Raw genomic sequence first — 24844 nt, 5'->3', positions numbered from 1 at the left:
AATAAGGTACGACAAAACTGGAAAGAAACCACACAAACACAAACTGGTTGTTTGTGTTGGTAGACAAATAATTTGTCTATGATAGACTGGGTATGTTGATTGAGTGGTAGGTTTAAACATACCGAACAGGATTCGAAAGAATATTGGTTCTCTCGCTCTCTTTCTCTTACATTCTCTCCTTGGCAACCTTCACGGGGGTTTGCAATTGCCACCGGGACGTTGAATACCTGTCCCAAAATGTCACGCTGCACATGATAGCCAACAATTTATCGCTGATGGCTTCCTGTGAACATCAATCAACTGCTGTCATGTATCCATGCCTCCGGACGCACCACTCTCTGATGCGTCCCCGTCTCCCGTGGGTTTACAATTAATAAAGCTTTATTTGGGCGTTTGACCACCCCGGGTGAATTGATGGTCATGGCGTTTTGACCTGGGCGATGCAAGTGTAAAGCGTACGCGGCCTGCCAGCACGGAAGCAAGACGGACTGATCGTAGTGTGGCATTGGGATAAATGTTTGATGCATTGCTTCCGTCCCATACGGAGAACGACGGATTTCAGCTCGTTACAGGACTTCCGGAATGCTTTTGCAACTCGGTTCGTTACTATGGAGCGAGCTGTGTGAACTACTGCCTGCCTATTATGTGTCCCGAGGAAAATGGTACTGAATAAAACAAAGCACAGGCGAGCTTCGGTTTAGCATGGGTTGGGCTTGGAACAGGTCCCTAATAAATGGTGTTTAAACATTGGAAACCCATTACAATTCGGAGGATACCTATTGGCGGTGGGTGAGGGTTTGTTTAAAATGTACAGATGGTATTTTGCTATGATGCATTCAAGTCAGTTATAGGGCCGCCATAACCAAAATCATTTGAGTAAATTTTATTCATTAAACATTAAAGGGAATTTTAAAACATTTCCCATACAACACACATCAATTGCAAAACGTTTACTTAGTCAATGACGGAATAGAAATTCAACATTTGAATGAGTAAATCTATAAAACCAAATATTGAAAGTTAAATAGTTGCAGAACATGACCCTTCATAGGGTAGAAACCTTTCCCTTCTATAAGTACACAACGTCTTGTTCTCATCGTTCTCGGAGTATTAGCACGGTACGAGACAGGGATTCATGATTTCTGGATCTTTTTGCGTTACTCTATGATTGTGCAGGGGTTCTACTAGCTTTGTTGGTTAATGGACCCTCTACTTAGGGTCATATGGTCATGTATAGTGTCTTGCAATGAAATAGATGCTTTATGAAATACATTTACACAATTGAATTAGTGAAAACTTGTTGTAGGAAAATCTTTAATAAAGGTAAAAGTGCAATATGCGTCAATAACTAACAATTTCTCATCTGGATTTACATATTGTATAAAGTACATCAGTATGTAAAATGTAAAATGTAAAATTCCTTTCGTTAAAATTCGCACTAGAATTGCATAAAAAACCTTTAATTTGGCAATGCAATGCAGATATAGAAACAGCCAATTTAATCAGGTTGACAAGTAAGAGGCAACATCCATGGAATTACTCGTTATCCTTGCAGATCTCTAGCACTTATCTATTACTAACGGATCCACAACAAACATATCAAGGAGATCGATAGTGTAGGTGAGACTCGTGAGGATGAATTTGAAAAGTATTCTTTATCTTTTTCCATTTATTCCGTCGATTTAGTATGATTCGAATGTGATATAAATAGCCATAAAATTCATGATCTTCGAACCCTTAAGATGTATAAGTATAACTTTCTAGGAAGCTTGTTAACTGATAGCATGCGACAAGGAACAACTGTACACAATAATAGCATGTCATCCAACTGTCTGCGAGATGGGGTTTAGGAGGAACTCTTGCGGATGTTTTCATAACATACTACAATATTGAACAAGTGGTTTCTGCAGAACTTAACATCGTTTTCCAGCTCCGGGGGATTTACGAGAAGATATCTCATGGCTTTAAAAGAATGCAAACAGTATTAAAACCTGATAAAATTATCAGATTCCTATCACTGAGTGTTCATACTGTTAATAAACTTTATACGAGTAACGCCCATTGCCACAACTTTTCGGTCTAAAGGCCGTGGTGAAAGGGTCGATTAAACGAAAAGTGGCTGAAAACTTAATTACACCAAGTTATAAAATGAATTTGGAAAGATTTTAAAAGGAATAAGGCCAATTTGATAGAATGTTTCACACAATGAATAGAATTAACGAAACAAAGTGCTTAACAAAATATGCGTGACACTAACCAATTGCCTTTAATAGACTTTGAAAGGAAGGAGAAGAACAGCGCCAAATACGGAGTCGGTTCTGTGAAAGTTTTACTTTTGTCATAGTATATAAATAATATAAGTAAGCACTAAGGTAACAAATGAAATAACCTTGTCACAGTTCCACTGCTTCGCTGAATGCACCTTTAACCACGATACCATAAGAAATACAACAGCACAACGCACGACAAAATCGTAAAATTTCCTACAAAGGGTCAATGGAAGCGGCAATTGCTAACAGAAAAAAGGCATTCAAAAGCTTCCATAAATAACATACGCATGGATAGCTACTTACATGCGCGATACCCTATTGTGTGGGATAGGGATTTGCTTTTCGGTAGAAAAAGGTATTAGATTGGTGAAATATTAGACAATTTCGATGGGTGTGCGTACCTCTGTTACGCGTGTTATGTTATTTTATTTTGAAACTTTTTAAATTACTTCAAATTCTTTACAACTGTGCAACAACAATAACGAGTTCAAGAAAATGTTTCAAGGATTGATCAACCTCAAACAAATTCTTCGTAGTTTAAAATCCCTCCAATCACTCAAACGTGTTCCTTTCTATTCGGCAGCAAATGATCGTGTACCGTGTTTACGTTTACCTTCGCTTGCGTATGTAACGCTTGGTAATGTCTCATTTAGCTCGCGGTTTACCCATACGCCCCAAAGTTCCCAATCATTACGGGCAGCGTGGCTGTAAAGTTTGCAGCCGCCGAATGCTAACCCTCACTTAACTTTCTGCACCGCACATCACCTAAGGTAGCAGTATAGTGGCACCCAAATCTCGGCGACACACGCAAACTTTTCACATAGTGTCTTAATCTGCCTATCGATGCTAACAACTTTTTCGCTCTCGATACTCCCCACCACAGAAACCGCCATCGTGCGCCATTGCCGCAAAGTTTCGATGCGTATCGTGCACCATCGTGTACGGATCGTTCAGGGCTTTTTCCGATAAAAACCCCGCAACACCCGCGTGTACACCCGCAGTGAACAATAACTCGCAAAGTTACGCTACGGAAAAGGATTTTAAAACATTGATGGGATCTGTACGTTTCTGTGTGCGTGTTGCGGTTGCGTAAGCTCATGTAAGAAGGGTATTGCGTACTGTGTAACGAAGGTCGTCTCCTGAGATGCAGGGGTTCAACATTAAATCTGATTAAAGAAATAGTTTCCTCCTCCTCATATCATCAAATAATGCTTGGATTAAGCGATACCAATAGAAATAGATCTTCTCTGTTTTGCAAATGTTTTTACCCCATTTGCAAATGTTCAATTACGTTAACCAACAGTAAATGTTGCAATATATCAACATAAGAGAAAACAAAGTTTCTTCTTGGCCAATGCGCATCAATAAAACCAGCGCCATTTGCAATCAATTTGTATCGTGCCGTAACATAAAGTATGGATTATCCATCTATCGATAGTAAACCACACAAATACACACACACAAACATACATACACAACGTTACATAATTTCCATAGGATTGCGATAATCCCTTCTACCTTTTCATTCCATTCCACCGGTACGCGTGCATAATAAATTTCGGTTTGATACATTCGGCTCACAATATTTCATTCGCTTCAATCTTTTTCATTACCGGTACACGCGCGGCCATCGTCGATCGAGGATTGCAAAATGGTGCAGCAGTGCCTTTTGTTACGAGTTCGTACGTTTTATCTGTTTGGCCGTTTTTCGCGCGGGATTAAGCTGTCTGGAGATGGTTTACTGCCGCGGTACCGTACGCTGTGCCGTGTTGCTTGAAGCGTTGCGCGTTCATTTTCATTGCCATTGCGGGTGGGATGAAAGTTAATTACTCGGCACGTATGCAGTGCCGGCAGCGGGAAACCATAAAAAATGCACATAAACCACCAGGTTCGTCTCCCACCGTAGCTATTTTTGTTTTTTTTTTTTTTTTGCAAGCATCTGCAAACCCGTGCCACATTTTGCTACTCTCGGCTTTGGTGGATGCTGCGGTCTCAATTTGTTTTGGTTGCGATCGAGCGCGGGTAAACAATTCGACAAAGCGTTTTAATTGTCATGGTAGCGTCGCTCAATGTGGTGTGCTTTTGCGATAGAAAAGCACCCATTTGGTGATGCTTTTTTTTATTTGTTGGTTGTTGTTTGCTGACGTAACCCAATCCACAGCCTGCTGTTTTGGCGAAGGTAAGAGGAAAATCCAAATAATGCCCCAAGCACAATTAAAGTGCAATTAAATTAAAATGTGAAGTGTATTTAAATAATACAGGGTTTTCGGTGGTGAATTGATGAATTTTAGAGTCATTTCTCAAGATAATCTGGAAGTTTGGATAGAGGTAGGTGCGTCAATTCACCTATATTGAGATCTTTCTATGTAAAACTCCCTCAACTCCCTCAACTTGACATGACAGATGTGACAGTCTAGAAAGTTTAATGAATAATCAAACTCACTGTGAATAAAAACTAAAAAATCGGTAGAATATTACATCTAACTCAAGGTATTTCAGTTCAATCTGTAAAAAAAATCAGAAATAGCTCCAGCTCTACCTCTTGAATTCCGTATTACCAAGCATTTTAATTAAAGGGGTTTCGAATTATATGATATTATTAGAGGCATTTCTGGAATTTATTCAAGTTGATCTGAAGTGTGTGGAGATCATTTTAAAATCCTTCCAATTTTCTATAAATTTCGTCAGCTGAAATCCTGCGCAAAGCTCTCTCAATTCAGGTATTTGTAAAGCTTCCACTGAATCTACTTCGATATAATACAGAAGAATACAAGAATTGTAAATGTAAATCGATACATTATGGTTTATTTGAACAGAATCTAGAAATAGCTTCAAGTTACCCATTAGAACTTGTATTTCCTGCAAATATTGGTGTAAAACAATTTGCAATTAATATTCATTTATCGCTCAGTTTTTAACTATATCGAACAAAGAATAAGATCACATTAATGAATGGTGACATTCCGGTGAAGCGTAAATGATCTTTTGCTCGTACCGATTTGATCGTACCGATTAACGCTAATCGTCTGTGGGAGTTTCACGAGAAATAATGAGCATAGGAACGTTAAGCCCCGGGACGCACTCGAGTGTATAAAGTAATCTTGCATTTACGCAACATGGTAATCACATCTACCCGTAAGCACGCATTCCAGTACCGGTCTCCGTATGCGCCGTAACCATAGACCTCGGCGGTACCATTCAATGTTAATCAAAATGCTGGCGAATATTTCCCTTCGGTGGGACGTAATAATGAGTCCTGGGCGCGACGGAAGTGATTACTGCAAGAACCGAAACGGGGCGATATTCGCGATGGCCCGTGGTGTGAACGTCAACGCCGGGCGCCCCGGAAACTCCGAAACGTCGTATAATGGCTGTCTATTGCTCGTCACCGTGCGGTGGAAACAACTGAAACTGAAGGCATTATCTATGCCCTCCTGCACGACCACCATTTGACGCCGCATGAATATTGATGAGCCCTTCGGACTATTATTTTGAGAGGGGGGGGGGGACGACCACCGGTAAACGCGATGAACTCACACACACACACCCACAAGAACACAAAGAAAAGGGAATGGAAAAGAACGCACGGTTGGCAGGCCATAGGCAATCGTTCTGCTTATCATGCATTATCGTGTCTCCCAGCACCGTGTGGCGGGGACTGTTTTAAGAGAAAAGGAATTTTTCCGGGTACGCCAGGCAGTTTTGTTGTTAAGTAAGGTGGCCCGTGCCATTCTTCGGCGCCTGGCTGTTTCCGCCACCGGTAGTGACCCACCTTTGCCGTCCGTTGCCATTTTTTTGTTGTATAAATTGGTACGAAATTCGATTGCATATAAATAAAGCTACGTACGTACGCTGGGCGAGCGTGGGGGGGGCATATTGTGGATAGATTTAATAAAATGTCTTTCGGTCATGGTGCGCTCAACAAAAACCCGAATAATGTTCTGAGGTTGCCTGCATATGATCCCTTCCTTTGATGGAAAAAAAGTGTCAAATATCTTCATACGCGAAACGAGTTTGAAAATTTAATTCAAAAATTTATTCAATACCTTGGCTTTTGTTTTTCATGGCAGTTGTACGTACTTTCTTTCTCAGATATGCTGGCAGTATAAAGCATTGAGCTAAATTTTGTGTTGTGAAGCACGTAGTTCGAAAGTTTACTCTCGCTCGTTGTGGAATACCTAGAACAAGCTTAGTAGGCAACGAGCAGATACTTGGCAATTGTTCTACGCTATCCATCACCAGTGGTGCTGGTAAGATAAAAAAACATTAGTTTTACATGAAACACACGTAGCTTAAAAGCATATTCAGGCTCTTGGGGAAATTCGGAGAATTAGCTTGGTAGGCAAAGACAGGCAGACTTACCGATCGCTGAGCTGGTTCGTAGAAACTTCATGCTTAAAATTACCACCAGCTGAAGCAGTCCTTGTAACGAGTAGTCCATCATTTTTCCCTGACAAATTCTCTACTACTTCCTTGTGAGAAACTCCCATGCATTGGGGAGGTTAATAACACTTGGGATAAACTAACCGGTCACTGTTTTCAGCACCTCGTCGAATAATTAGTGCCATACTTATAGAGCTAGATCTCGTAATCAAATTAAAAGACGTGGGATTCTCATCACGTTGCGTACCGTAAACAGCTTGCGGCGCATTTCACGACCGTAGCTCACGTTTCCATTTCGTTGCGCTCAAGCCCGTACCGAAGTGCCCTCAGCGGCACGAGTGGTTTCGAACAATTTCTATCGCTGAGAATTAATATGCCAATTTGATTCCACCCACCTTTCGCCTGCAACCGGATCGACGACCCCTGGGTGGGTGGGTTGAGAATCAAAGCACGACCCGTTAACAAAAGGGGGATAGGGACGTGAAAGATTAGAGCGGCAATCGGTGGCTTGTTTCAGCGTACCTTTGATCTTTCGAAAATGCTGCACTGTGTATAATTTTACACGCTATTTGCATCTTATCCAAACAACAGGTAAGAAAAGGTTTTGGCCCCTTTTTTGTTTTATGTGTGTGGTTTGTAATTTTGTTTCAAATTTAATTTATGCATTCATTAACTAATTAGTTCATTCACTTCATTAAATCCGTCTTTCTTTATTACTTCATTTATTATTTTTTTCATTTCTTCATTTCTTTATCTCTTTATTTCTTCATTTCTTTATTTTTTCAATTAATTTAATCTTTCGTTTGGTTTTTTAACTATGTATTGGTACATTTTGAGTACTTTTTATTATATTTTCTTTCATTATGTAGTTTGTATGTAGCCTCATATCATGTAAATATTCTAGAAACATAATTAAAATAGTAGATTTTTTAAAATTAGCATTACTGTCACACCGTTGATATAAATTTTCATTATTATCTTGCTCAATTGCCAAACCAAAAGGGTGATAGACTTCATGGAAGGTTCAAAGAATAGAAGAAAAGCGTCATCGTCAATGCACGTTGTATATCATATCAACCCATTTTATGATTTGTTTTTTGTCCATGCAACCTTTATTATGCTTCGCAGAAGGTTAATTCCACGCAGTCTACCTGGGACACCTGGTAGCGAAGTGGAAAAAAATGGACACTCAAGGTACATTTTGTTCCACTTACAGCACTTAAAATCTCTTAATAATGCATTTTGCTTGGCTGTACAAAACGAACAGCTAGAACGCTGAAAGCTTCTGCGTGGTGGAGGACGTACTTCAATTTGTATTATCTTACGCTTCTATCCTACAAAAGCAATCAGAAAACGTTAGGCAGCTAGCATTAGCATCGGTTATTCTGCCCGAAGCACCCAACATTCTCGCATGGAAAACGTTGCCCAATTTTTGAACCTTATGCTACCAGCCTACGAATAAACAAAACTTTGCCAAAAACCCCCAACATATGACGCCTGGGTTTTTGGTCACACCGGCAGAAAAACAGAAAACCCGCACAACCCTGAACTAGCGTGTAGCACACGAGCCCCGTTTTATTGATTTCACCTTTTTCGCAGCTTTGGCAACTTTTCGCTAAAGCTACGACCATTATCGAGCGATTATCACCGCTGGCCGTCAGGCCGTAGAATGGGGTGAACATTCAGCCAGGCATGCTTTCCCACACATTGCACATAATTTGCACCCAACTAACTAACTAACCATTTGACCCAACCGCATCGTAATTGGATCGGGGAGGAGGAGGAGGAAAAGAAACCACGCCGATCATTGCAGTGCGATTGCTAATTGTCCATAGGGTGGCCTTTGGTACCATCAATTCATTCACTCCGTCGATGGGAATCAATCGAATTGAATTAACGCCCATTATGGTATGCAAAATGTGTGGCGGCAAGGCGAAAAATGACACAACCACCACAATAACCTTTCGCACACATGGTTGCGGATGGTATTTGATTATTGCTTAATTTCACATTCAGCCATTCCCGGCCCTTCCACTGATTGGAGCGTGACGATCCTTACCGACACACGGTGATAAGTTTATCTTAATCACTTTATGTAATCATGCCATTAGCATCGATTCGTTCGACTCAAAGGGAGCATAATTTTATTGCGCGAAAGAAAAAAAAACACAATCCCCAAAAAAAAACAGATGTCGGAAACACTCACACTGACGCATACAAGAAAGATATTGCATTGAAAGGTTATTGATTTCCGCACAGGGGGGGGGGGGGGGGGGGGGGGGAATAAACCTTTTGTCATGTTTTATACGCACTGTTCCGCATTGGTGCCATCCAATCAAAAATTCACCTTCGCCGGTTTGTAAAATGAAAGCCTGGTGCTGGAACACACGGTCCAGAACATCTTCATCCAGGCGCATCGGAAATCAAGATGCTTGATTGCGGAAAGGTTAAAGGTTCGAACGCCGGTCCATCCTTCCGTACCCGAGAGACGGAGGGGCAGTCCGGAGTACCGGAGTGGAGTTGTTTTTTTTAATGCTATTGGAAAATGAAATAACACCACCAACAAAAAGTTACATCAGTTGTAAACCGATTTCCTGCTCTGTGTGTGTGTGTGTTTTTTTTTGTTAAAGAACGATTTGAGAACATCATTTGACATTGGGAAGGCAACTGGAAAATGTGATCCCTTTCTCCTTATTCCGTTCGTTTGTTTTGGGTGTTGTTTGTGTGTTGAGAATTTGTTTTACTTTTTTGTTCGTTTGTTGTTTTTGTTACGTCCGTAGCAAATAGTTTCTCCATCAGCAATAAGTTCAATTTTCCGAAAGATGTATCTCAATTTCAAAATCCTCTGTATATGCCAACGTACCCCCACGGGGTATGGCAAACGTCTCAATTTAATGACAGTCGATGCACGCCGAAACACAATTTTTATTCTATCGTACCGGAACGTCCGATAGCTGGCGGAGGACAAAGGATGAACCGTAAATGAAAGACTTATCTGGCACACTCGAAAGCTAACAGGGTTTTAAGGTTCGGTTGGCTGTGTTGAGACGTTCGGCTAACACGAGTGCCCGAGCGTGTGTTGTGTTTCACCGTGCTGCAGGACTTCATGACGCGGCGAAAATTCTTCCCACTCGGCATCTCGGCAGGTGCCTGGCAAGCTGCAAGGATGTAAGGGATTTGGACGATGCTTTACACATTCGCGGCCCCACATTCGGGCACGGCGAGCGTACGGAATGTACTTATGTAAGCAAATTCCCGGGCGCAATAAATACTAAAACCTCCCCCGTAAACAGGCACCCCGAACGCACGAGGAAACGATGGTCTAACGATGGTAAAATGCTGGTTGGTTCGTTGGAAAGGAAACGAAAGGGATGGACCATTGTTGAACGGGGTTTTCTCTCGAACACGGATGCAATCATGTTTGCGAAGGTGGTGGCTCTCGTTTCAGAAGAAACTTTACCCGAAACTATGCAAAAGTTTGTATTTACTTGCCCTAGACCTTGTTACATAAATTGAACACTCGATACCTTTGCCCGATACCATGGATTGGGCCCCGGCCGTGCGATCATCGGATACGGCCACCACCGGCCACCCTACTTATCGGCTACAAAACGGCTAAACATTGAGTGACCTTTTGCGAACAGTAGTAAGTTTCTTGTTTCGTCGTCCGAAAAGGACACCGGACCGGTCCAAATGTACCCCTGTTACCCTCCCGGTCTGGAATTTGGGTCAACTGGGATCCTTTCACCGAACCGGATGAAGTAGTAGTGCGACGAAATTCCACTACCCATGCCACGCTGCAGACCCCCCGAGCTCCAGCCAAAGTGGATAAAATATTAGGAGCAAATTTGTCCGCCTTTCGCTGCACTTGACAATGGTTTCGGAGGTGATGTTGGTGGACGGTGCCAACCAACGAGGAACCATGTGGCGTAGGTAAAAGCATCGCACCGATCTCTTGGTCTGAGTTATAGATGCCTAGCCCACCAGTCCACACACACACACACACACGGTGGGATAAAAGGAATTTGTGAGAAGGAAAACCTCCGAAAAGGTACCCAACGGTGCCAACCCTTACGATGCAGCTATCTAAATTAGAATTTTCGGGTGGATCAAAATCCGTCAATTTTGTATTCATTACACATGCATGGAATCTACCATAGTGGGGGGGGGGAGGGGGACTCCGGTACAGCCGCTTACGAGATAAGGGCCACGATAAAGCGCTGGGAAAATCGAGAGCTTGCAGGATCACTTGCCCTGCTTGGCTGGTTGCCTATTATTTACCAGGTTTTTCCTTTTTCCCAAGCCGGAAAATGTTCCTTTTCTCTTATCGCATTTCTTCGCCATGTGTGCACGGGCATTGGGGGTGTGTGTGTGTGTTTTTTTTTGTTGTTGTGAATCTCTTGTAAGGTATTCCTACACAGTATGCTGCAAATAGGGAATAGGAAACGAAAGCAGCTTACTCTTTTTTTTGTGGGCTAGTTGCTCTTGGTTGAGTTGTTTGTGATGTGGCATACGTTTCGTTTTAATACTCTCCACAAACGAACGTTCCGGGAAGGCTTTATAAGATTACAATAACTATCAGTAAACTTGTGTCTGAAGATAGATGATCTGAAATGAGCTTCACGGGTGTTGATATTTTGGTTTATGTGGAAACCCCGCAACGGATTGGAAGTTAAGGGACGACCTGAGCAAACAAAGGCACATGGTAAGATTGGTATTTCAAATATTCGTTGCTTCCATGCGTTTTCGGTAGCAAGGAGTTTGTTGTTAAAGGAAAATGCGATGATACTGCTAAAGAGCGGTTCAGGACGGAATCAAGTTAAGTGTTTTGCAGTATAAACAAGGAGTATAAATATTTTATAACACTTGGTAATAGAATATCAAAGCATGATAAACTGTATTACCATTTAACCGTAACAAAATTATTTGAAGAATCAAAACGATCTCATAAATCTGCGTTCATTGTGCATTCTGAACAGATTTTTTACGTTTTTTATTTCTGAAGAGCTTTTTATGATGGCGATATATTGTTACGCTGTATTAATGTTGTATTCCGCACAATTAGGCATAGTGTAAAATAGTTAACATCACATGTAATATTTTTTATTAGAGGCAACTGTGTTTAGGCAAATATTTATGAAATCGTAATATTGAAACTTAAACGCAAACAACAACTGAATATCAAAATTATTCTAGCAAGCATATAGTAAAGAAAATGGCAAAGAAAGGAAACTAAGTAAATAAGAGGAATAAGTTAACGATGGAGGCGCCTGGTGTTTGGCTAGAGCTTAGAGCACACGCTCTAACTTAGCGGAGAATGAGAATGAGAAGCTTAGCGTTGTAAGTGAAGTGCATGAACGCTTTAAACCACTCACAGACGAGTGGCATTGTTTTGACATTTCTAGCGAAGACATGAACACCATCGGTATCCTCAAGTCGTGTGATTAAACCAGAAAAGCAATGGAGGCGCCCAGTACTTGACGAATAGTGCTTTTTGTAACCATTTTAATTTGTTTTCGAAATATAATAAGTTTTTTATATTCTTCTATTCTTTAATAAACTTGTTTCATAAATAATAAATATAATTAATTATTATATTGTTCAAAAAATAAAAGTTTTCGAAAAAACTTTGTCTTTGTCATCACGAACATTGACACATTGTTACTTATCATAATAAACATGCAATAGAGCATCAACAAACTACCTACACCCTTCGTAGAAGAATTGAGATATTACATCTTTTACACTGCTACAGAAAACTGCTGTTTGCAGTGCAAGCGGCACATTGTTTCACAATCTATGGCGGGGTGTAAACATTCCGTATTTTACGTTTCGCTGCCTTTTTTCAGTGCAATCATGTATGTATTCATCCCGTTGCTGCAAATTTCACAGAGTGCAAAGATAAGGAGCGAAGCTACTGACGCGAAACAATTGAGTTTGCTAGAACAAAGCAATGCATTCAGCGTGGGCAGTCATATCGAAAAGCCATTTACGCGTTTTGATGCTGCAATATCACGAGTACGGACGACTGGAGCTATTGTGTATCAACCGGTCGAATTTTTCCTACGTGTGGATGAAACAAAACACTCGAGTTGCAGTTGGAGAGAGAATAAGACTGCTTTGTACTAAACTTGTAGTTGGCAGAAACGCTCACATACATTTTTATTTCTTTTTTATTGGAACCTGTCATCCATAACTTACCCTCGTCAGCGTCAGCAATTGTCTTGTAACGAGTATGATTGAAGATTCCCTCCCCGGCATATTCATTAATGTATTTTTCCGGTGGTGCGAGTGAAAGTTTACTCTCTTGCCAAAGTTATAAATCGATCCATACGAAATGCATGAAAATATAGTAAACTTTTATTCGCTGCAGAACAAACCAAACCGCACGATCGAGTTTAAGCACGTTGGGGAATTTTTCAGGATGGGAAATAAAAGTTATCGCTTGACAGGAGGTAGTAAAAGTTTTTTTGTATAACCCACATGGAATTTTCTTTAATTCTCATAGAGTTTTTCTATTGTTTGAAGCGTACATGGGTCACATTGGCTTCTCTTTTCGTTCATTTTTGACGCACTGCTACTGCTATATGACTTATTTTAGGATGGGCTAGAACGTGAATTATTAGACACTACTTAACGACCAATTTATAAAGTAAACAACAAAAACTTTCCTCATTATCTTACAAACGACAGAGAGAAAAAACTTTTACGGGCATTCCGTCTAAAACAAATCTCTTCCACAGCCATACATTTTATTTCAAATTTCTGTTGACCTAGGCGGATATGATAATATTTAATCTTCTGAATTATGTCCTTCCGTTCTTCGACCGAAAAGCGAAACAGCGGGAACTCGCCGAGGTGCATGAACTGGCAGGGGCAGAAGAAGAAGATAAGCACAGCATCAAGGGATACGAACGACTGTTTGGGTTCTGTGCTAGAATGTAACACCGAAATGCCCTAAGTAACTAACCTCCAACTGTGGTGGCGAAAACACTGGAAACATCATGCTGAGACACCGGGCGAAGGAAATTGAATAGGAAATTGAAAAATGAAATTTGTGCCTCTCTTTCCCCCACACTCTGTTCCTTTCGCCTTCTTGTCACAGCAACAAAGTAGCACCAGCAAAGCTTAGCAGAAGAAAAAAAAACTGCATACGGCATAGGACGGTCCGCTAGAATTCGAAGCTAACTTCAATGGGATTATAAAGTCTATTGGATTACCGCCTAATGTCAAAACTGCCACGGAAACAACATCGATCGATGAAGAAGTAGCCGCCGAATGGCTGAAATGTCCTTTTCCCCGGGGGAGGAATATTTATGTTGCTGTGGAAATGAAGTCACCTGGCTCCGTTGCTAGGGAGAAGCAAAAAGATAGCGTCCTCAAAGGCGCGAGCTTTTCAGCGCTCGGTCCAAGTGAACAGTGAACAGATTAGCGAGCTTTTGTTGCGACATAATTGACATGCAGCGTTTTCCGTGATGCCGTGAATAATACCATGATGCCCTGGTTTAAATGGTTTGTTTTTTAAAAAAATCATACACAAACAGAAAAAATATTTAGCAAAGAGAGACAGAAATAGAGAAACAAAATGGAGCGCGCAAAATCTCATTTGCAAACAAGATTAACTTTCTGCACTTCCAGTGTTTTTCAATGTTTCAAAGCACATCATCGATCCGATCCGTATGGTAGTATGCACTAATTTCGTATCGTGTCACAAACGCCGGGGTGCTCTGCTCGCTTACTCACAGAACTGTCCGTCCCTGTGGTAAGCCACGATATATTTCATCCACAAAGCTTTCAGCTTAACACGCGCGCATGTGTGTGTGTGTGTACAGTGTGCTCTCACCATCATCGCTGTCACGAAAGTTATGCAAGCACAAAAAGAACGCAAAAAAACAACAGCAACAACTGCACACAGTATTTCATCCGATTTTATCCAGTCCGAGAGAGTCGGGTTTGTTTGTTTTTTTTTCCTTACCTCCATCCAGTTAACTCATAGATAACTCATTTGTTCCATGTGGTCACTCCCATACATCGGTTTTGACAGCACGGTTTACCGATGATACCCACTGGAAACTTTATCGTCTTCATTGGCAAACCGGATGCCGAATGCTGCCATATGGCACGGAACAAATGGCAGAATAAAACAGATTTAGCCAGACTGCCCTTGCTGCTGAAGCTGTTATGTTAAATGTTGCTTTTTTAGAACTTTTGCTTATTTGCTATTTGTTTACTCCTCTCGCACTGTTGGAAGTAATTAGTGCTGGCACAATAGTTGATGGCGCCGTGCCTGAACGCATCACATGTTAAACCGTCTGCTTACGTTACACGTTAAATCTTCCAGTGGGTTGTGGGTTAGGCAACGTCTAGCGCCGGTTGTGCGGGCTGTGACGCGATGGTATGGTTATCGTGTTAATAATTGATATTATAATTCTGGTTAACCTTAATTTGCGCGTTTTAATTGATGCGGTAGAGTGTTGCGGTGGTATCTAGCGAAGCTTGCGGTTATTTACCTTACGATATCAGCCATTTGTGGAGCGATAGATGCGATAGGAATAGGGATGTTGGCGTAGTGGTTGTATAATGAACTTGTGGTTACACGTACCACATATCTCGCATCCTATCTTATTCGTAGTTGTACATAATATACTGCTGGGAATGGAATTAACAGATACATACTTATCGTCTTTAATGAGAATTGACTTTTTTGAGCAATAGTTCTTGGATTCTACAGTTCAATAAATAAATAAAAAGACACTTAATGTTTGCCAATAATCATAAAAATTTCAAGAAATGAATGAAAGGTATGCAATGATAATATAGAGAACAAAATTATTTATATCTTCATGCACTTTTGATATTTTTACCTTTACTATTATTCGTCCTTCATATAAGTTTCCACATCGTCGTACTTCCAGTACATTACGGGCATCATTGCACCATCATAGCTGGGCATTTTGTTAAAGTTATTTGTGCTTTTGAGTGACATCATGTCAAACATACAACAAAGCGTCATTTAGAGAAAACTTTGCAATTATTATATATTTTCAATTTGCGTGTGTGGTCTGCCATTGGCTCCAACATATTAATTACGCCTAATTTAAGATATATTATAAAATCAAACAGGTCCAAAGTGCAGTGGGCATTCTCAATCGACAACAAACCACTGACAGTTATGATGGAATCAATCATATTTTACTATCTCGTTTTTCTGAGTGGTTAAACTAGGCGATCATTGAAAGAAAATTACCCGAGAATTTGACGCTAACCATGAGTCTCTAATTGTCCATCACAACAATTAATGACTCCATCTTACTGCTTCAATTAGCAACTATTTGAATCTGGAACTATTGGATTATTATGGATAGTATTGTTTTCAAATGGAAAATGCTACCTCGCTTACTGTACTGTCCCGTTATCACTTGTTACAATCGATGCAAAACACTCTTTTCGGAATATGCTTTTCTTAGAGAATTAGAGAGAATTTTAAAGACGAAAATTTGTTTTTGGCTGGATTCCATAATTTAACAAAAATGTGAAAAAAGATAAAGTTTACTGTAGCTGATTCTTTAAACAGAAATAATGTAAGTATTTTTGACAATAAGTCTAAAAATTTTGAAGATAAGTCTCTTTGGCGTTATGCTATGTCGAGCAAATTTCGTCGTAAAACACCTACACCAAACACCAAAAACAAATGGCCCTGTAGTTATGTTACGGACTGTATATTTATCTATATTCTAATCGAATGTTTGATGTTTACGAAGTGCTTTGATGTTTAGAACAAATCATGCCCTTAATCCACACATCCAACAAGCGGGCGAAAATTAATTAACCTACACCGACCTGATTTATTTTCACATTTGAACGGTGTGGTTTTCTAACTTTCACCGAGCGATAATTACCGGCAGAAGAAAGCGGCCCTTACACTCTCATCGAAAGCGCATATCCGACGCGGCTAATATGCCAATGTTCGAACATCCGAAGATGGATTCGCTTACAGTGAAATTAGCAAACCAATTTTAGCAGCACTTATCAGCCTCGCAAACGTTCCGCCAACAGTTCCCTGCTTGATTAATGATGGCTTTAAAACCGAAACCGGTCGTTTCATCACATTCATAAATTAATTAATGACTTTTCGACGTTCCGTTTGACAGACGCGATGGCGTTCAATGGGCGTGATATTAAGCATTCAGTTGTTTGGGAAATTTTGGGAAGCTTTTGCGGCCTTTTTTTGTTGCTGGAACGAGTGCGAAACGGGAACGAATAAATTATCCCATCAGCTTTACGGTGTGCAATTTTGGTTCCCAAGGCCCAATAAATCCGGTGACTAATGTTGCCTTCATTGCAACATCATTTTAAATCTGACACCGAATTAGCGGAGATCTATTTATTGAAGTAATAAATAGCAAATCGTTGCGCCATATTTCATATTGTGCCGGTGTTCCGGGAGTGTGCGTCGTCTACACCGCTCTGCTGGAATCAGCAAAGACCAACGGAAAATCCCTCAAAAAAAAAACGGTCACAATCGCGATGATAAATTTCCTTGCGCTCCTCTTATAACGACCATCCGCAATTATGAGAAGCCCGAACCCAGTCACCGGGACAAACAGAGCAATCGCTTGGCGATGATTTTCGGCATGCAATGGATTTGTAATTCTCACCGACAGCCTATCAATTAAAGTCGAACGATGGGAAACGATTCACCACAGTGATGACGGATTAACTGACGCAAAAGGTCATCGGCAACACAAACGCGCGAATGAATAGTATTATATTATAGATGATTTATAGCTTTTTAAAGAAGGGCAAGAAAAAAAAGGCCGCTACCAGCTAAACCGAAAATGATAAATGATGCACGGGATTTTATTTTTTCCCGATTCCATATGAGCATCGTAATAAAAACATAATTCTCCGAACACGTTTTGGCTCTTCAAAAATTAGATCTCCCGATCCAGGATGTTTGCATCAGTAAAGTAAAGAAAGTTTGCATGATTGGTATCAAGATTTTGACGGCTGGCGTCGCCGATAACGGAATGGCAAAAGGAACATCAACATCAGCATCAAGCTACGTAAACGCAAACAGGGAGCTTTCATCTTCCCATACAAACAGGTGACCCCCGTGATTAAAACCACAAAACGCATCACAAAAAACAGACACTCACACACACACTAATGGAAGGTTTCTACTTCATTAAAATTGATCCTTTAACGTTGAGGAATCTGTCACGCGCAACAAAAACGGCTCCGGCACTCCACTAAGACAGACGGCTACGGGGGGCAGAGTAGCAGGCGTCGTCCACATGCGAATGAACATTCCCTGCTCACTTTGAAGTCCTTTTCAATTTGCTTTATGTAAATTTTACGTCACTCATCTCTTAAATGAAGGGATAAAATATGCATGCCAGTCTTGGTTCATCAACGAAATGGATCACCTGCTAAGGCACTTAAGAAAGCGGGCACACTCACACACCCACACGCGCGTGCACGCACACTTTTCCGAGTAAATAAAAAAGACGCCATTATAAATACATGACTCCTTCGGAGGGTGGGAGGGGTGGTGAGAGGGGGAGGTGTAGGAAAAAACCACCCAAATAAACAAAAGGCCCGCGGAATGGGAAGGACCTTACCACCGTTGATGGTGTGTGCATGTTGCGGATTGAAAACGTCGCTATCTTACGCCAAATTAATTTCTTTGATCCGTCTTTCGTTCGCTCCTGCGCTAATAGTCACATTACAGACTGCTGCTTCGTTAAGTAGCACAAATAAATTACTACCATATTGTTAATTACATGTGTGCTATTTTGCAGTAAATATTTTCAATGTAGAGCGCCATTGCCTATAGATCTCATATCACGCCTATCGCGCCTCAAATGCTGCAATCATCATTCATCGGCTACGTAATTGCATTTGCTTTGTGCTAATGACACTTAAACACCTCGGTAATTATTTTTAATAGCTCTCGAAAGTTGCGCTATTTTCCGGTCCTTCGTTGCACATGTGATGTGTTGCCATAGTGATACGTATCATCGTGTATGACACAAGGGGATTGATTTATGCTTTTAATGTATCTGCCTATTTTTTTACCGATAGGTAGGAGGACGGTAGAGACGAACCCTTTTACATCTGGGCTGTCTAATTGACTGTACAGAATTTTTCTCACTCAGTGTTATGTGCAAGTCGTAATGCTTGATCCGTGTTTATTAATAGGAAAGCATTTGCAACAATATAAAGTAGTGCAACATTTGCACCAACCTTCGATGAATCTGTAACTATCAGGCAAGCGATAATGGAGATGCCATCCATTTCTTTCGTGCAGCATCCCGTCAGGCTTCACCAGTGGCAGGCATCCATCACCGCATGCAGCCCGGTCGCATATTGATTTTCCTCCAATCCACAACGCGCAACGGTTGTGCCTGATTGAAACAGATTGCTTACGGAAGGAAGGAAGCGAAAAATTCCTGTCGAAGGCATAATGTGGCATACGATACTTCCGATGGAATGCTTCAAGTGCTTGTTTGTAGGTGGTGTCTCGTAATTTACACTTTACCTTGTAGGCGTTTTTCTCCCTCCTGCATGGTAATTTGATACATTCTCACTATGTTCGGAGTGCCCTACCGGGTTTCTGTGGGAAGCAAAAGCAACCATCCCGGTGTCGACGAAGATTTCTAAAGCTGTCTAAGATATTTGCTCTATCTTCGTTCAGGTTTTTTTTTTTTATTTTTGCATTCACTCGCCTTTTAACGCAGAGCAGAATAGTTCGAATGTACGGCACAGCGAAACTAGGGCAAGGAAGCTGTTATGCAAATTGAATTCCAACGTCTAGCCTCGCTTTTGGGGCAGCTTTGCTTTGCTTTATGGTTTTCCCGCTGTGCCCTGTTTTCTTGCCGTACAGCACGAATGTCTAACAATGTCTAACAAGCGTAAGCCACCGTCGATCATTTGGGTTGAAAAGTTGAAGTTTGAACAAAAGGGCAAGGGTTTTTTTTAATTTTTTCTCACTTTTTCTATAGCTCTTTCTCGCTTGTTTGTACCTATGTGCACCGGTCGGATGGTCGGGTACGAGCTTGTGGGAATTTTGGAAATGCAACCAGGTTAAATTAATCAGCATATCCTAGATAAGTTTGATACGCAGCAGATAGCTGAAGGCATAATGGCTTATCAGCAAATAGACACGTCCAGCTGCTACATCCATATCGAACCATCATCGGACGCTATAAGCACGGTTTTGGGATTTCCCCTCCTAAACTTTCTCCCACTACCAGGCCCTTCCGACTGATGACCAACGCTTTTCCACGCGATTGAATATTTATGATGTGTAAAAAGCTCAACCATTCTGGATCACCACGAACTCGAACCGAAACCTGGCTTACCAAAAAATTGAAGCACATTACAATGGGAAAAAGCCCACCACCCATCCCACAAGGAAACCATGCAAATGCCATTTATCATCCGGAATTTTTCGTATTAAATCCCCGACTGTGTGGTTCTTACGGTGTGGGGGCGATTTTTTGTTTTGTGCTGGAAGCTAGCCAGGGTCAGCATCTCCCATACGCTTTGATGCAGGTTATAACAATGGCACACGAGCCGTAACATTGGACGTAAATTGATTTGCATGGATACGAGATATCATGGTGTTTTCTTTTGGTTTGAAGAAAAGCGCCCGTCATGTGAGCTTTCGGGGAAAAAAAAACCAAACAAGAAAAAATGGAATACTATTTTACTGCGGACCAAATGCTAGCAAGTGAAAAATAATCGGAAAGGAAGATGAACAAAAGCAAACGAAACTAAATCATTTTGATAGAATTTTAAGACCAATTTTGTAAACAGCGCTCGTTCGTTTTGCATGTGAGTTTTCGGTTGTTTTTTTACCGTACAATGCAGTATAACTCAGAATAACAACCCACGTTTGAGACATGCATCTGACAGGGCAGCTTTTAAGCGCTGACACTGTCCCTCGCCCGTTTCCCCGTGATGGGGCACAGATTGTTCCACGTTGAGTTCCACAATCGCTTTGTGTATAATTCAGGAACGCTGTGGAGAAAAACGTACAACACATATCTGCCCTGACTGATGGGTGTGCTGGTACGAACTATTTCGTAAGTGAAAAAAATGGAAAACACAAATATGCATTTTCTGTTAGTTTCCATCCTTTGCTAGAGTCCTATTTAGGGACATAAACCACCACTCCCATCTTGTGAGATCTGTTTTGAATTGTTGTAGTGAAGTGACTCTTGAGACTGCTTTTTTATTAAAGTGCATAATGGTTAGAAAAATAATTTGAATTAGACAACTAAAGGAACAATTTTACAACTTTCTATGACAGTTACATTACCACTGTGCACTGTGCCTACCTTAATAACACATTTTCCTTCCAGCTTTTTCAAATAATCTTTGCGTTCATTAAAATGGTCCACAAAAGAACTCATGAGTTGCACATTAGAATGGCTATGAATTGCGTCCATTCAAATGCAATGTGTGGTGAAATGGAAATAAAAAATAACACCCCATTCGTACCTTTCCCGGTTCCCAACGGGAGCATAACGATGTGTGTTCGTTAGACATACTCGTGTACATGGTCATTAATATGATGTTCATTAAAGCGTACCCTTGTGCGGTGATTATCCTGACTAGAGATGTAGTTTTTTGTAAGATGCATGCTGAAGATAAAATGAAAATGTTTTAAGACACGAAGACAAGTGTTATGAATTGTTCGTATTAATTGAAATGTATTATATCAATTTCGAAAACAACTCTTAAAATGTCTTTGGATTGTGGTACTACATTTGATAATTATATATTTATTGGAATACATAATTCAAATGATTTTTACAAAAAACCGAAGCTTGTTGTATGAGTGTTACAAGTGAGATAATAACATCCTTGAAAGTACACCCAGCAATTTACAGGCAACGAATGGAGGCGCCTGGTGTTTAGCGAGAAAACGATCAAGTGAGTGATCGATAAGTAATCATATTAAAAGGTTATAAGTTTTCACGTTACGTTTTAGTTTTCACGTGAAAAATTATTGCAACAACCAGCTTTATCTGCTGTTTAATGGATAAGAACTGTAATTGAGGACCACTAAGCATTAAACAATAAACTTTATATAACAGATCATTTGCACATCATAAAAGAGAGATCACCATCTTGTTATTCAACTCATTGATCAAACGGAAGCCATTCCCAAAAATAACGATGATCTTGAACAAGATTAAATTAAACTAATTGCAATAAACTAAACTATCCACGCATGAAACTTTCGAACTATAAATTTACCTTAAAAATGGTAAAAGATGGGTTTTTTTTTGGCTAGATTATTTGCCAACGGCGCAGTGAAAAGTATTCCAAAAGCTGCCAAGCACCAGTTATTTTCCACCAGCCTGTCATTCACTAGCATTGCGAACGAGCAACCTGAGCGAGCTGATATGAACTGACAAATATTTAATATCTCTTCCGGCTGCGCTTCGGCAAAAGTTTTTCCCGTAAACTCCTATAAATTACTGCACTCGAGCGGGAAGTTTTTTACCACGATCGTTTAGTTAGCCTACCAACCCAATGGGGCGGCTGTAGGCGGAACGATAGCCGAGTGAAACATTTCATTCTTATATCCGTGCCGTTTTCTTTTATTTCCCACCAACGCCCCCGGGTACCCGGGGGCCGGTGCATCAAGCGAGTGAAGTAATCTGCTGAAAGTACTGTGCCACTGTGGACTCTTTCTTTCGGGAGGGAAATTTAATGGAAAAACTTTTCCGTACGCATTTAAAATCCTTGCACAGCAAGTGCAGGCTGGAAAGTAGTTGTCGCTACCGCAATGATTCTAATTTACTAGCTCGCTTTTTTCTGCTTGCTGAGGTGCGACTTTTTTCGCAGTGTCAGCACATGCACCGTAACGAACAGGAGCATTCCTTTATTTGTTGCATTCATTGGCAAAAACAAACGGTGATAGAGTGTAATGAAAAATACTTTCAATGCCATTAATTAAATTATGTTTGCAACCTATGCATTCCTGTTCCTATTCACGCATCAAGCTTTGCTATTCATGAATTGACAGAGCTCTGCATTCAGGGGAGGTCTATTTCCAACTTAGACATCTTAAATTATTGACGTACAGCTCACCTCTATCAAACTGCCTCCCATCCAGCATGATCTAACGCACACGTTCCAAAGCACAGTGCCGAAAACTTCGGAACCATGGCTTGCTTGACTCCTGATGTGCCATAATCAATAATGTCACTCATTGCGATGGGCGTGTGAGCTTGACGATCTAGCAAACAGATTGTCCTTGGGCCACCGTCAGGGCAACCGACACGCCAACCCGGGAAAGTCCTCGAACAGCTAATTTATGCGTTCTCAACTCCGGCGAAGGCAAAAGGTCTAACATATGAGTACGCCATCGATGTTGTGCCCGAAGCCATACTACACTCGTGACCGGCCACGATGGCACATATTGGTAGAGGCAATGGGAAACGAAAGTGCATCCTCTAATTTATGGTTGTGGTTTGACACGACGCCAGAGCAGGTGACACGTAATATTAATTACTGCACACACTGGGACGGAACATTTCACTCTATTTATCTGCATAAATGGTTGTTGTTGATAAAAGCATGTCCTTTACTGTGGTGTCTTTCTTAGAAAGGGGATGTATTGCTATGCTATGATGTCAACTATGTCCTCTGCAAATGACGTATATAATGAGAATGGCAGTGATTTACACCGAATACTCCACATGAGAAAATTTTACACCATTTCATTATTTAATTGATGTCTGGTTCCCCTTTGTCTGTTATCGTAGTCAGTAAATGTTTATCAATTGTAATATACTTTGGTAAAATAAAAAAAACATTCTCGGGAAACCGCACATGGAGGAATTAGTTAGCAAATATTTATCTCAAAGTTATTTTTTTATGAAAACAATATAATTTTAAATTATTTAACATATTAAGGTAATGTATAATTTTTTTTAAAATGCATTGATAAACGAAAGAATTAAATTTCTTTTTATAATAAATGTACCCGTTATACTCAATACTCAATACTCAATATTAGTTCCAATAATCTTTATAATTTAATAGCAGCAGTTTCTTCTCAAGCAACTAATAGAAAGAAAATGTAATCAAAGGTATCTATTTCAGACAAGTGCACTGAAATATACACTTTAGGGTTGAATGAGTTTGAGTGTGTGGAGAAAGTTTATTCTCGAGCGATCATATACTAAACCAAGTGAACTTGACTCACAACAGTATTTGTTCGTGTTTGCCGCAAGAATACAAACATCAACTAAGGAAAGGTCTTTCCGACCCAATACCTATCGCTGCAGCATAACTTTGTGATGGTATTGAGACAAACCAAATAAATGCAGTCTTGTCCAAACAAGCGATCGAGTAATACAGATTCGAGGGGACAACATTGAAACAGTGGGCAAAACAAGTTTATCAGCACAAATAACGGGATGAAAAGGAAACAGACAAACTGAACAGAGAAAACACAAACGGTAGCAGCTGTTTACAAAACCAAGAGTAATATTTTCCGCTTTGTCGTACTGGAGAATGTCGTTGGCGAATGGCACGACATGTAATTGAATTCTTTTTTTTTGTTTGTATTTCAACAGCATGTGCGTTGGCCTGTCTTTTCCTGGTTTTACTTGACGTTTACTTTCCCGTTCACGAAAAGGGGCGCGCTCCAGATGGGATTTATAAATCGGGGAGCGATCGTGGGAAAAACGAGTCAGGTACGCATGAACTACTGGGCGCCTCCATTCACGAATTAAGTTAATTTATTTGCGTAACATTATTGTTTTGTTTGCGTAATAGGAAATTCAGTCTAGCTTATTTCTATCGTGAATATTATAACACCAAATTATCTTATAAAAAAATCTTCATTACCAAAAAAGATAAGGAATATGTCAACTCCATTCGGGCTCAGTTTATTGTGCAGCAAGACAAACAAAAACTTTTTTCACTTAGCACGATAAGGTGATAAAAATTGCAGGACTATTTTTTTACGCACCAGCTCCACACCACAAAAAGGCCAAAGTGCCCACAAACCATTAGGCAAACAATCACAAAGCAAACCAATAAAAATGTCCATATGCCAACGGGCGACAGGAACAACAAAAAAAAGGGAAACCTACCCCCTCGTATAAACGACAAAGCACATCCGTATCCCCAAAAATTGGATCACTTTGACTTGCATG

This window comes from Anopheles moucheti, chromosome 3 (genome assembly GCF_943734755.1).
Source record: "Anopheles moucheti chromosome 3, idAnoMoucSN_F20_07, whole genome shotgun sequence".
Lineage (NCBI taxonomy): Eukaryota > Metazoa > Arthropoda > Insecta > Diptera > Culicidae > Anopheles > Anopheles moucheti.
The sequence above is the reverse complement of the archived record's forward strand: the minus strand, read 5'-3'. Positions refer to the sequence as shown.